Raw genomic sequence first — 15,010 nt, forward strand, 5'->3', positions numbered from 1 at the left:
AAGTGTGTGATCTTGTGAGTACACAAAATGAACATGCTTAAAAAGAAGCTCAATACCTCATTCAATCAATACACCCCCATGACACTAGCACATTTTGTTACTCCCTTTTGTAATTAAATGTAAATAGTCTCTACTATTATAATAAAATATAAAGGGTCTTTGTAATCTAGCCATCTTCGGGAGCGTGCTGTTCAATTGTGTGCCTTTTGCAAGGCATTGAACATATTTTAACACAAAAAAATAAATTCATTTTCATTTACAATGTTTTATTATAATGGAGTCGTAGATGGAGTGCATCCTACTCTAAGGAGACTCCTTTTATCTATTGACAAAGTGCATCATACTTTAAGGGGACTCTTTAGTAGAATAAGCTTCATCAAAATGAAATCTTATAATAACCGATCCTACTCCAGGAGACTCTTTCTATCTTTAATAATGTTAATCTGTAGCGATTGTATATATAAGTATTATACCTTCACCACCTCAATTTATAAAATCTTGTTCATTTTGTCTTGTTCATTACAATGAAGCTTTAAAATTGGAGAGTGCATCCTACTCTAAGGGGACTCTCAATATACAATCTCTTGTATCAATGTTTGTAATTGGGGGTCTAGATCAATCAAATGTTATATCTTGGTTTCTTATGGACTGTAGAATGGCCAAGTGGTGGATCTAAAAATCTTTAAATCCTCCTCAATGTGTTGTAGCTCCACATGGTAGAGCTAGCTCAAAATTCTAGCTCTACCATGTGGTGGAGCTAGAACCCCTTAAAATCAAAACTACACCCCCATGATACTAGCACATTTTGTTACTCCCTTTTATAATTGAATGTAAATGGTCTTTGTGTAAATGGTCTCTATTATAACAAAATATAGAGGGCTTTGTAATTTGGCCAACTTTGGGAGCAGACTGTTCAATTGTGTATCTTTGCAATGCATTGAACAATTTTTAACACAATAAATAAATTCATAGATGGAGTGCATCCTAGTCTAAGGAGACTCCTCTTATGCATCCACAAAGTGCATCCTACTTTAAGGGGACTCCTTTTATCCTTTTATCTTTTGGTTGTTAATGCAAAAGCTTTATTATTTCTTTAGTAGAATAAGCTTCATCAAAATGAAAATTTATAATCGTAATTTTGACAAAGTGCATCCTACTCCAAGGAGACTCTTTCTATCCTTAATAATGTTAATTTGTAGTGGTTGGTATTTAAGGATACCTTCACCATATCAATTTTTAAAATTCTTGTCCATTTAGTCTTGTTCATTACAATGAAGTCTTAAATTGAAGAGTGCATCCCACTCTAAGGGGACTCTCAATATACAATCTCTTGTACCATTGTTTTTAATTGGGGGTCTAGGTTGACCAAATGGTAGAATCTGATCTTGGGTTCTTATGGACTGTAGAATGGCCAAGTGGTGGATCTAAAAATCCTCTTCAATTGTAAAATATACAAGTGGTGGATCTAAAAAATCTTGAAACCTTTCTATTTCTAAGATCAAGCTAGGTTCAATCTAGTATCACTTGATAAAGCAAACCATTTTTAATTTTTTTATAGGTTGAAAAAGGTAGATTCTAGATTAAATGCATTAAATTTTTCAATGTGGGAATGGGATTTTTCCCACTTTACCTAATTCGGTCTTTGGAGTGCGTTTTTGGGAACAACATAAATGAACGTAAATCAAATTGACTATTCCGAGCATATCAACTTGAGGTAATGTGGTCATCCTAATCAATCCTACTTAATCCCATAGTAACTTCATTGTCATGCTAGTGGAATGTGTTTTGGGAACAACATTAATCAATTTGACTAGGTGTTAAAATAGACCCATTCAGCAAAAAGGCGAAAAACTTCAAGAATGATTTGGACCTTGTGATGGGGGTGAATGGATAGTCGCAAGACTTTTGGCAAGGATTTTACACCTTGGCAGATATGCTTAGGCTGTGCTGTAGATGTGACTTCCGTTTTTCTGGGTTAGGAACCTTCGCTCCTCGCTAAGTGTCTTTTTCAGTTCTGTGCTCCTCCGTTATAATTCTGGCTCTATAAGGTTGCATCACATATGCTTACACATGCCTGCATGCATCTGTGCACTTAATGCTTGCCAGTTTCAAGTTTTACTAGGAGAAATTGAATTTTCTAGCAAACTTTTCCACCTCAAATAGGTGTTTAGGGGAGCACTTTATCGTTGGTTATATATCTACGTTCAACCTCTGCAGCCTTGCACTATGCATGATATATGTGTGCACGTATACCACAGATACATGCATTTAGTATTGTGTTCATCTATGCACTCACATCTATATGCTGTGCATTCATGTATTTGAATAAGCATGTATACATTGCATTTGGATCTTTAGTTTTAAACAATCAAAGTCATTTGCCCCTATGGTAGATTGTTTTTATGAGCTGGGCTACATTTTATGTGGTGCATCCTTGCATATGAACAAGCATCATGGTCTTTGCATTTTGATTAGTTATGTAGACAATCTTTTCTTACCGTGTAGGTTGTTGCTATGGGCTGGACTCTCGGGGGGGGGGGGGGGGGGGGGGGGGGGGGGGTCACTCACAAAAAAATGTAAATATCACGTGCGTTCAACAGAAGCATATTTTTAATTTATGAAACTTACAGAAATATATTTACATAAGGGTATGATTTAAAAAAATTTTAAAAAAATTTACAGATTCATAAAGAAAAGGAGATATTATATGGATAAAAAATTCACAGATAAAGGATTTAAAATATAGGCCTTGAACGTATGCGATAGGGGTATTCTACATATAGTGACCCCCCCGAGGCTTGACTGGAGATTAGCATAGTTATGAGTCAGTTCTTTTAAAGCTTTTCCTCAATAAAAATGGTTAAATGCTAAGGTCTCATATTGTGAAAGTTTACTTTTGCTTTTGGTGTTTTCTTTTAATGGATTTTTTTTCTAAACAAGGTGACATGTGGTTTTTTCTATAAACCATTTATAACTTTTTTCAGGATTGTGGGAGGAACACATATGGGAGAGTCCTCCTCATTGCAGTTTAGAAAAGACACTTTCAACTACCTCTCTTAATTCTACTGACTTAAGAAAGAGCTACCTGGATGGCAGTTTGATTGGAGACTCATTGAATTCTGGTGATTCAGATGTAACATCAGAGAACTTGAAAGTGCATATGAAGGAGAATAATTTAGAGGCATTTAGAGTGAGCCTGTCAAGCATGGTAAGCGCATCCAGTCATGGGTCTGGACAAGATGATGCTGATGCTCTAGGTGATGTGTATATGTGGGGTGAAGGTGTCAGAAATGGCATATTGGGTGGTGGCTCATGCAAAATTGATAGTAGTATGGGTTTGAAGATGGATGCTTTACTACCGAAACATTTAGAATCAGCTGTTGTATTAGATGTGCATAACATTGCTTGTGGAAGCAAGCATGCTGCCTTGGTTAACAGACAATGGTTAACAGACAAGGAGAAGTTTTCTGCTGGGGAGAGGAATCTGGAGGTAGGCTTGGCCATGGTGTTGATGTAGATGTGGCTCATCCACAGTTAGTGGAGATTTTAGCAAACACCAGTATTGAGCATGTTGCTTGTGGGGGGAATACCACACTTGTGCTATGACACTCAGTGGAGATCTTTATACTGGCACATGGAGTTTTGGGCTTCTTGGCCAAGGTAACGATTTCAGTCACTGGATTCCTAGGAGAGTGCATCTTTCAGAGGGGATCAGGATATCAAGTGTTTCCTATGGTCCTTGGCATACGGCTTTAGTAACATCTGCAGGGCAACTTTTAACTTTTGGTGATGGAACATTTGGAGCACTAGGACATGGGGACAAGGCCAATGTCTGTTTCCCTAAAGAAGTGGAATCTTTAAAGGGATTGAAAACTATTAGGGTGGCATGTGGAGTCTGGCACATAGCCGCTGTAGTGGAGATTATCATGGGCTACTCTGACGCTAGCAGTTGCTCTTCTGGGAAGCTTTTTAGTTGGGGTGATGGTGACAAGGGCCGCATTGGGCATGGGGATAAAGAGTAAATGCTTGTTCCAACATGTGTAGCTGCTCTTGTAGACAATGATTTTCGACACGTGGCCTGTGGGACACAGCCTACTTCAGGTCAAGTCTATACCATGGGAAGCAGTGTATATGGCCAGTTAGGAGACCCACATGCAACTGGTCAGCATCCTGTACTTGTAGAAAGCAAGCTTTGGGAAGAGTTTATGGAGGAAATATCCTATGGATCACATTACGTGGCCATGTTGACATCAAAGATAGAGGTTTATACTTGGGGAAAGGGGTGCCAATGGGAGGCTTGGGCATGGTGATGTTCAAGACAGGCACACTCCAACATTAGTTGAGGTACTAAAAGACAAGCAGGTTAAAAACATTTCTTGTGGGTCAAGCTTCACAGCTGCTGTTTGTTTGCATAAATGGCTTTCAGGAGCAGACCAATCAGTTTGTTTCGGATGTCGGTTATCTTTCGGGTTTACTTGAAAGCGACATAATTGTTACAATTGTGGGCATGTCTTCTGCCATGCATGCAGTAGTAAAAAGGCTGCCAAAGCAACATTAGCTCCCACCCCAACAAAATCCTACCGTGTCTGTGATCCTTGCTACACAAAATTGAAACTAGTAGCAAATTGTGGAATGGGATCGCAGGTTGGAGGACAGAAAAAAAATAGTGCCATACAATAGTCTTTGGAGACCAGAGAAATCTGAATTAAAACATCTGAAGGTTCAAATGTCTTTGCCTAGGCTTCCCCTTGTTGAACAGAGTACGCAGTTTGAGGAGAAATCTCCCTTGAAGCAAACAAATAAGCCAGAGTCTCTGCGGCGTGTCTCACCTGCTCCAAGTGACACTAATGTGAGAAATGCAGGGAGTTTGCCTGCCTTTTCTGACTCGAATTCTTTAGTGCACAAGTATCCTGTGTCTCCTATCTCTGTTGCTCCATCAAGGAGTTTTGCATCAGTGATTTCGCCCCTGTCAAGGCGGTGCAGCCCCCCACGCTCTAAAATTCTGAGCTCAACTCTGTCTGGACTCACATCTTCAGACATAATTGAAGAACTAAAGATAACAAACAAAAGTCTGACTCAAGAAATTTTGAAGCTGCAAACACAGGTATGTTAACTTTTCTGCATGCCTTCACTCATTTCAGTGAGAAAGTGATTTGCTGACAATATCAATGTGGGTTGCATGAATACTCAATTTATGGGGCCCTATTTTTTAAACAAAAGAATTGTTTGCATAGTTTTTCCAGAATGGTCTCTTGATCTTTCTTTGAAAACGGTAATGCTTTGCCTCAACTGTAAGAATATGAACAAATGTTTTCTGAATGTGTTGAACTTCATGATACTTGCTGGTAAAAGGAGGTACATTTGTTGGGTAGGTTCTCGGGGGGGTCACTATATGTAAATCCTCTATATCACGTGCGTTCAAGGCCTATTTAAAAAGTCCCTTATCTGTGAATTTTTTAGTGAATATAATGTATCCTTTTCTATTCAAATCTGTAAATTTTTTTTAAAATACAATAAATAAATCCCCTCTGTAAATATATTTCTGTAAGTTTTAAATATTTAAAATGTCCTTCTGTTGAACCCACGTGATACTTACATATTTATACGAGTGACCCCCCCGAGGGTAGGTTTTAAAGGCAACAATTTTCATAGCAATGATTTCTTGCCCGCCCGGGGGGGGGGGGGGGGGGGGGGGGGGGGTATAGAGAGAAGGGGAGCCATTTGTGAAATATTGAGTTTCCAATAGAGATTTGGAAAGGGTAGTGTGAAGCTCACAAGAGGAAAGAATGTGGCAGTTAGTATGAAAGTAAGTTATATTTCCATCAAATAAACTCCCTTGTGGTGGATCAAGAAAACATAATAAGTAAGTTTGTATAGGGGAGGCCTTGCAACCTCATTGAATTCTTATCTCTGGTGCGCATGCACTGAATCCTGATCTGCACAAGTCTTCTTGGTGTATATCATGTTTTGAAATGTCTTGAATCAGTAGGAAGTCATAGGCCAATAGCGACTTATCTAATGACAGGACAAGAACACCATTTACAAATCAAAGGGTTCTTCTATCAAGCTCAGCATTCCACTGCCAATCTTTATGTTTTGCATAACCTCTGTGAACTTAACATTTTTTTGCAAAGGGTTTTGCCTGCATGTGAATGATAGCCAGTAGGAGGACAGGAAATGGCATACACTGATTTGTTTTGCACAAAGACTTATCATTTGACTTATATCTTGAATCCCTTAACTCAACATTATCAGGCCAAATCAAAGGGTTCTTCTTTCAGGCTCATCATTCAACTGCCAATCTTTATGTTTTGCACAACCTTTGTGAACTTGCATTTTTGTTAATTTGCAAAGGGTTTTTTTCCTTCACCCTGCATATGAATGATAGCCAGTAGAAGTACAGGAAATGGCATACGCTTATTTGTTTTGCACAAAGACTAATCATCTTCCCCACAGGTTGAATCCCTTACTCAGCATTATCATGCCAAAGAAGCTCAACTACAGTAGGCTACAAGTGAGCTGAATGAAGCCCATACATTTGGCATCCGATGAAGCTGCAAAATGCAAGGCTGCAAAAGAAGTTATAAAGTGTCTTACATTACAGGTTCATTCCTGAATTGCAACTGAACTGAAGTTCAATGCTTGTAGAGCTGTGATTGGTTTCTTGACATTTGTATTATTGGCTGCTAAGCACGAGTGATTATTGTAGAACTTTATATTCAACTACAGAAGACAAGTTTCATGGTCAACATGAGGGAATGTGTTTGTCTGAGAATATTTTTCATTGCTTATGAGAATACTTCCAGACTCTTCGAAAATAATAACACTTCTTACTGTCTTACTTTGCCTTGCTTTCTTCTATATGCCGCCGATATTTGATTTCACATAGTTGTAAAAGTGAGCTTTTAGCTCACTTTTAATTTGCAAAGGGTTTTGTTTCTTCACCCTGCATATGAATGATAGCCAGTAGAAGTACAGGAAATGGCATACGCTTATTTGTTTTGCACAAAGACTAATCATCTTCCCTACAGGTTGAATCCCTTACTCACGATTATCATGCCAAAGAAGCTCAACTAAAGCAGGCTACAAGTGAGCTGAATGAAGCCCATACGTTGGCAGCCGATGCAAAATGCAAGGCTGCAATTAGAAGTTATAAAGTGTCTTACATTATAGGTTCATTCTTGAATTGCAACTTAACTGAAGTTCAATGCTTGTAGAGCTGTGATTGGTTTCTTAACATTTGTATTATTGGCTGCTAAGCACGAGTGATTATTGTAGAACTTTATATTCAACTACAGAAGACAAGTTTCATGGTCTGAGAATATTTTTCATTGCTTATGAGAATACTTCCAGACTCTTCGAAAATAATAACACTTCTTATTGTCTTACTTTGCCTTGCTTTCTTCTATATGCCGCTGATATTTGATTTCACACAGTTGTAAAAGTGAGCTTTTAGCTCTCAATGTCCTTCATGATATTTGTATCTCTGAGTCTGTTGCTAGACCATCCTTATGTTTTCTTTAAGAAATATAAAGCTATATTTATTTTTGAAATTTGTGTAATGAGTTGTGTGCTCTTAATACATAGGAGCAGTTTATTACATATGAGCAGTAGTAGCTGGAGGCTTGTGCTGACGGCTTAATGCTACTCTTGCATGTTTTGAAGGGTCAACTTAACTATGATGCTTGTCACTAGCTCCAAATTAGTTTGATGGCTTAGGTGAACTCCACCTTAAACTACACATTCCTAAGTACTATGTCACTCGTTTGATGTAAATATTGAAGGTTGTCTTGATGTTGCTCCTTAAAAAGTGTCTTTTGTAGGCACACCACTTTTGAGTGCAATGAGGCGTTGTGTAATACGTACTTCATTGCCAAGTTATGTGAGAGAAATTTGTGTCGATACCTACAAATATGACATTTTTAATGGACTATAGGACTTTGAGAAAACATCTAAAAAAAGCTACATTTTCCTATCTTGACCAATAAGGAAGTGACAAGCAAACCTTGGCATGCACATCACAGATATTGTGGTGTGGGAACATGTATTGGTGGAATGGTGTACACATTGATCGTGCTTGCCTAAGGAAGCCATATGTTTTAGCTGATATATCTTTCTAATCCTTTTCTCTCTTTTATCTTTCTAATCCTTTTATCTCTTTGATCATGCTTGCCTAAGGAATCCATATGTTTTAGCTGATATATCTTTCTAGTCCTTTTATCTCTTTTCAGAAGATTTTTGTCCTTGTTTTGAACTTTGCACAATGCAAATGCATGCAAATAAAAATCAAACGACTGAGTTGTAGTTTAGGCTATTACATGTTGAATCGGATGCTCCAACAAATTTGCATCTTAAAAATGTACACAGTAACAAATCTTGAATGACAAACCAACAATCCAAACCTAATAATGAAAATAATTAAAGGCTTTATAGAAAGGTCGTCTTTTCTGGACATTGCAAAGATGGTCAAAAAGCTATTATGCCAACAACTGCACTTTTGATTAGGCTTTGTAATGCAGGAAGATGATAAAGCTGGTAAAGTTGTCTAATGGTGCAGCTGTACTAGTATTGATTATAGATATATCAGTTGTTAATCAAAGCTTAGACATTGCTTTAGAATGACCATTGTATTGATCTCTGAAATCCTAGGTAGTAATGAACTTGCTCCAAAGCGTGCTGTGATGGTTCTCATGCTACATTCAATCCTTCAATTGTCAGAGTCATACACACTACCAGAAGCGTGATTTCCATTGAATTCAATCTTGCAATTGTCCATGTCTCGCTTACTCGGAGGTGTGATTTCTAGTGATTAACCTAATTATTTGTTGGAATTTAATAGCCATGAGAACTGGAAGGAGCTTCAAAACATCATAAACCATTCAAAAGCCATGCAAGCGATAGAGTTCAATGAGAAAAATAAAGAGATTTTGAGGGTATGGAATCATTAGAACAAAGAAGCCGCACCAGTTCTACTTGGCGCTTGTGCAAGCGAAAAAGGCTACTTTGACCCAAAGGGTTGTTCGCCCTATTCATTATGGGTTCGTAGTGCCGAGAGGGCCTTAGAGCATTCTAGTTCAATTAGTGTGAAAGTTGCCAAGGTGGAACAAAAAACTCAGCCAGGGCCCAGGAATCAAAGCTGAGATATAAAAGATCATGTAGTAGTAGGTGCAAGTCTATTCCTAAGCTCTACCACATGCATTGCAACATCAGTAACAACAACAAATTCCATTATCCTAGTCCAAAACAACCAGAATGATTGGAGGAAAAAAAATGAATCACCGAGAGTCAAGCCCATAGCAACAACCTACACGGTAGGAAAAGATTCTCTGCATAACTAATCAAAATGCAAAGACCATGATGCTTGTTCATATGCAAGGATGCACCACATAAAATGTAGCCCAGCTCATAAAAACAATCTACCATGGCGGCAAATGACTTTGATTGTTTTAAACTAAAGATCCAAATGCAATGTATACATGCTTATCAATGATTTTATATTCACGTGATCACAATTTTTTTTTGTTAATAACATGTGTTAACATGTTATTAACATGTTAACATGTTAACATGTTCCCAAAAAAGCCGGTGGGAAGTTCCCTGATAACCGGCTTAAATCCCGCCGGGATTTTGCAATACCCGACGGTCCCGCCGGGAAAATTAAAAAACCGACGGGTCCTGTCGGGGTCGTCATCCAGCCCGGCGGGCTACAATTTTCTATATATATGGGCCCGGGGGGCCCTTTGGGAGTTCATTGCTGACAGTATACACAGGTAATGAGAGTTGTGTTTGTGTGTGGGTGTGTGTTCGTGCGGGCAGCCGCCCATTGTCGCAATGCGCGACAGGATGTGGGTGGTCCGCCACACGAGGGGTGTGTGTGTAAGGCCATTCTTCGGAATGGTGCTTACCCTAACGCGGCTGATCTGTGTCCTATGGTAAGTATGGCACGCCATAGCGGTACTAGTCGGTAATGCGGCAAGCATAGTATCGTTATGGCGATGTCACCTTCCCTTCCCTTCCCTTTGTTAAATGCGGGCATATAGTCGGTAACGCGGCCAATGTATGTCCGTATCCTATTCGTATTACCATAGAATCGGGCAGCATTTTGTCTCGTTAACGCGGTAAGTTGGTGTCGTCCGCTAGTGCATATATTGTTTTTTGCATATTGCGGCATTTGATCGTTAACGCGATCAAAAAAATGTCGTAAATTTGCTTGCATCTTATGGCATGTGATCGTTAACGCGGTCGAAAAAATGTCGTGAATTTGCTTGATTTGACTTGTATTGTTTTTATTGTGTGTGATCCATGCGATACTTGGTTGCTAACGCGGCATGAGTATTTCATGGATCAAAGTTTACATCATATTGTCTTTACGTTTTATTTCATAATATCGTAACTCGAAAAAATGAATCTCTCTCTCTCTTCCTACCCCCCCTCTCTCTCTCTCATGATACACTTCACAACTCTTTCTCTCTCTCTCTCTCTCTCATGATACACTTCACAACACGATAGAGATGTGTAGATGAGGATTTCTTTTTTTTCTCTTAAAATATACATAATCCCTAATAAATTCTTTTTTCTCCCTCTATTTACTTAAAAATAAAACAATACATTATTTTCCTCTTTAGGAACTCACAAAAATATTAAAAATGTCATCTAATGTTTCTTCTCTCTATCTGTCACAACTCTCTCTCTTCCTCCCCTCTCTCTCTCTCTCTCTCTCTCTCTCTCTCTCTCATGATACACTTCACAACTCTCTCTCTCTCTCACGATAGGTGTGTAGATGAGGAGTGCTTTAGGAATACAAAACATTATTTTCCTCTCTTTAGGAACTCACAAAACTATTAAAAATGTCATCTAATGTCCCCTCTCTCTCTATCTGTCACACCTCTCTCTCTTCCTCCCCCCTCTCTCTCTCTCTCTCTCTCTCTCTCTCTCTCATAATACACTTCACAGCTCTCTCTCTCTCTCTCTCTGTCACGGTAGGTGTGTAGATGAGGAGTGTAACATGTATACACTTGATAAGCAATAATGCACTTGTTGCGGTTGTCTCACGTTCGATAATGTATTGCATGATGTTGAGTTCAGTAATATTGTTTGATATTCCGTTTTTGTTTGATCATTGATAAGTAATGATACACTTGTTGCGATTGTCTCACGTTTAATGATGTATTGGATGATGTTGATTTCAGTAAAATTATTTGATATTCCGTTTTTGTTTGATCATTGATAAGTAATGATACACTTGTTGCTGTTCTCCACATTTGCTTGATGTTGATTTCAGTAATGTTGTTTAATATTCTGTTTTTGTTGTGTTTAGTGATATTTGCTAGATTTACGAAGACGACCAACATGCTTTCCCCTGAAGAGCGTAAAATCGTTCTACGAGCAATTCGTATCATTGAAGCAGTCATCACAGTGTCACAATGTGCAGATGATGTCGTCAAAAAGATCAATGAGTCTGAGATACTCATGCGAGATCTATTAGAGCAGATATGGGAAAATGCACAGCGTCGACTTGGAAGCCGAGGCAACGCTGAGTTGCTTGATAGACAAAAGATAGCAGACTTCAACCATCAACATATAACATGAACTATTTTGGGGAGCATGCGTGTAGCATGCAATGATCTTAGAGATGCTGCCCCGCCTGAAGCTAATATGCATCGTCTATAGTTATGGGACGCTGTATGGAGCGAGCAAAGAGCCAAGAGCAAGCGCATGAAGGCGCTGGATGCAGAGTCACACCCCAAAAGAGTGCGCATTGCCCAGGACGTCGCTGCAACGTCCAGCTAAGTAGATGCGAGTGGGACAGGTGCCATTAATCGTACAATCTACAATTCTATGTGCACACACCTCATTGGCATCCCGCACGAGGCTCTGCTCGAAGGGCAAACAATAGGCTCTGGTGTTTTTGGCACAGTAAAAGAGTATACAGTTAAAGGTATATCATTTTTGCCAGAGCACATTACTTTTTGCAGAAAGCACTACAAAGGAGAAGGTAGCGCCAAGTTCGAGAGCTTCCAGGCAGAGCAGGGCATGCAGGTTCTACACCCATCAATTGTCAGGTGTATTGCCTTCACAAAAGAATCTCCTTGGATCACTATTTTTCCATACTATAATGGCGGCTCGCTTGGTGATACTCTTTTGAAGGTCCCCTTCAGATTTAGTGAGTTCACCAGAGTAATTTTCTGTTTGGATCGAGGATGGAGACAACCCCCATCCGATAATATTCCTTTAAGTCATCTAGAACTTTCTAAAATAAAACAAATAGTAATAACCATGCCACATATTATGCATGCCCTGGTGGAAGGCCTAGCGACAGCACATTTGGCAGGAATTGTACATACCGACCTACATCCATTCAATGTAGTGTTGGATTTTACAAAAGAGTTGAAGCCACGCGTAGGTATTATCGATTGGGGGTTACTGCTCAGAGTGCCCAAAAAACGGGTGTCTCTCAATTTTGTATTTGAAGCAGACAAGAATCCTAAGAAGGTGGCACAGGCGGTCTCCTACGCAGACAGAGAGCGAAATAAACGGCCGTGGATAGCCCCGAAAATTTATGATCCATTTTTGGCAGATGCATACACTCCTGCATCTGATGTTTTTGCTTTAGGGTATTTATTACAAATTTTATATGACTTTTGGCAGAAAGTACAAGAGTTGTGGATGGACAATAGTTCCTATGACAAAGTTACCATGGATACTATTATTTATAAGGTCAAAAATTGGATGTGTGCCTAATCGCGACGACGAGCAAAAATCCGTTTTGCAAGTAGTGGAATTTTTTAGATCACTAAATACTGACCCAACGAGGGCACAACGTCCTCTTGTAGAGCTATCGGTGTCATTCACCCCAATTTTGTAATGATACAGTATCAGGAGATTAAGTTTCAAGAATGGCACTTTGTTTGTCTCTCTTCAAAATTTGATATGTGCCCATTGTTTGAAATATTATCTCATTGAGTCTTTGCAATATCTCTCTCCTCTTGTGGTGTTTAAGTTTATGTTTTCTCTTCAAAATTTGATGTGCGCGCATTGTTTGAAGTATTTTTTGAGTCAAGTGGATATTTCTCATTGAGTCTTTGCAATACATATCTCCTCTCGTGGTGTTAAACTTTAAGTTTTTGAGGGTAATGGTCAATTTATCTTACGTTGATCTTTACAGTTCATTAAAATCCTAAAGTCATTCACGTTCATGCAGATATGGCAGAAGCGCAAGCAAACGAGCATCAAGAGTTAGCCAAGAAGGCATATGAGCGAATGAAGGCCCTTGCACATGGACTGACAGCCCGCGAAGCTACGAGAATAGCATGCAGGTTGTCGAAATGGACAAATCCTACTTATGCCCAATGGAAAGACATAAATAAATGCGTAACCACAGAGATGATAAAGGAAATATGCCCATGTCTAGATGGCGAGATTAAGAAGGGAAGATGGAAGGTTTCGTGTTGCACTTATAATGATATCAAAATTAATGCCGAGCGCATTTTCTTGGAGGTGTACGGTCGTCCTCTCCATAACGCCGACGCTCCACTCTATTTTGCTAAGATGCTATATGCACAATTTATCCTAGAAACTCCAGTGGACTTTGCCTCCAGAGAGGCCATTGTCAACACCCACGACATACGTGAAGAGACAGTGACATTCACAAGGGAGGAACTTGCTCTCATGGTGGAGGGCGCTGGATTGGAGTTAAACAAGGTCAAAGAAAGCTTACGGGCACAGCTAGCAGAGAAGGAGAAAGAAGCTGAGCGATTATCTCAAGCGTCAACTCCTCCCCCGGCCAATAGAGGGATTCAAGAGCAACTCACAAAGATCAGCCAAGATGTACAGACCATCTCTTCACGTATTTCTCCTGTGCGCCAAGGAAACCACATCTCTCATTTTTTGATACATCCTGATCTTGTGGGAGTTTCTGCTGAGGCTATTAGTTCCTCCACCTCCCAATGTCCTGTATGTTACAAAGTATTCGATGGGTGGAGCGGCCAGTATATACTACCCTGTGGACACTACTACCACTTAATATGTTTAGTGACTCAGTGAGGCAAATGCAAAATATTTCCACATGTGCATTGTGCAGTGTCCCAATAAATCAAGGTATTTATACAGTGTTCGGCATGGCTAGTGAATATAAACCACCAGGACCTTTAGATGCAACTCCTAGTGCAATTCGTAATTTATTTCAAGATGAAAGCTAAGAAAGACATAAATCCTACTTTTGTATTGATAATTTCTCCAAATACGATCATTTGTACAAGTACTTTTTATGAAATTAATGAAATGACTTCTTCCTCTATGTCAGTATCTTGCTCCAAAATTCTTTCACCGTTTACCCTCTCGTCTGCTAAATTAAGCTTATCTAAGTCAATGTCTAAATTGTCTTCTATCTCAAGGGTAGTGCACGACGTGCGTCCAACATCAAAGTTCTCGTCTACTACATCATCACAATTGTACATCTATCTGGGCATATCTTCTTCATACTCTTCGCTTTCAATGTCTCGCAAGATCTTTTCATTGCAATACATGTAAACAATTGCTAAGAATTATTCTTTGTACACGTTCTTTTACTTGCACATAACATTTCTCTAATAGATCATTTCGCATAGCATGGTACGTAGGCGGTGAAAACCCTGGTCCAAACTCACCAATTTTCTTCCATGCTCTCTTCCAATGCTCACTGTCCACCATCATCATAGCACTCCCAGAAAAGTAAATCGCTTCAGCAAGGGCGAGTTGTGCATCATTGAGTCGACCTTGACGTAGGCTTTCTTGCAATGAAGTTTGACGCATGGGTATATTTCCTACGTCAAAGTTTCGCTTGCAGGAAGATGCACTGGGTAGATTACTTTCTGGTTGCACATTGCCGTTCGAGGTACAAGTAGGCAATGTAGCGGGAGTTTGATGATTAGAACAACAGTGTTCTTGCTGCCTTGATACATTAACGGTAGGAGTGTCATGTTTTCTTGAATCTTTCTTTTGAATTTCTTCTCTTATGCGTTTGGCCACTACA

General features: G+C 39.3%; 1 protein-coding gene and 1 pseudogene across 5 annotated transcripts in view; both read left to right on the forward strand.

Moving 5' to 3' along the window:
* LOC147605345 (uncharacterized) overlaps positions 1 to 15,010 on the forward strand; it is a 238,245-nt gene that overhangs the window by 90,418 nt on the left and 132,817 nt on the right. The gene's annotated exons all lie outside the window — the stretch shown is intronic.
* Positions 3,146 to 6,743, forward strand: LOC147605346 (PH, RCC1 and FYVE domains-containing protein 1-like; annotated as a pseudogene).

The sequence above is a fragment of the Cibotium barometz genome, chromosome 59 (genome assembly GCF_041138505.1).
Source record: "Cibotium barometz isolate CiBa-2024 chromosome 59, ASM4113850v1, whole genome shotgun sequence".
NCBI lineage: Eukaryota > Viridiplantae > Streptophyta > Polypodiopsida > Cyatheales > Cibotiaceae > Cibotium > Cibotium barometz.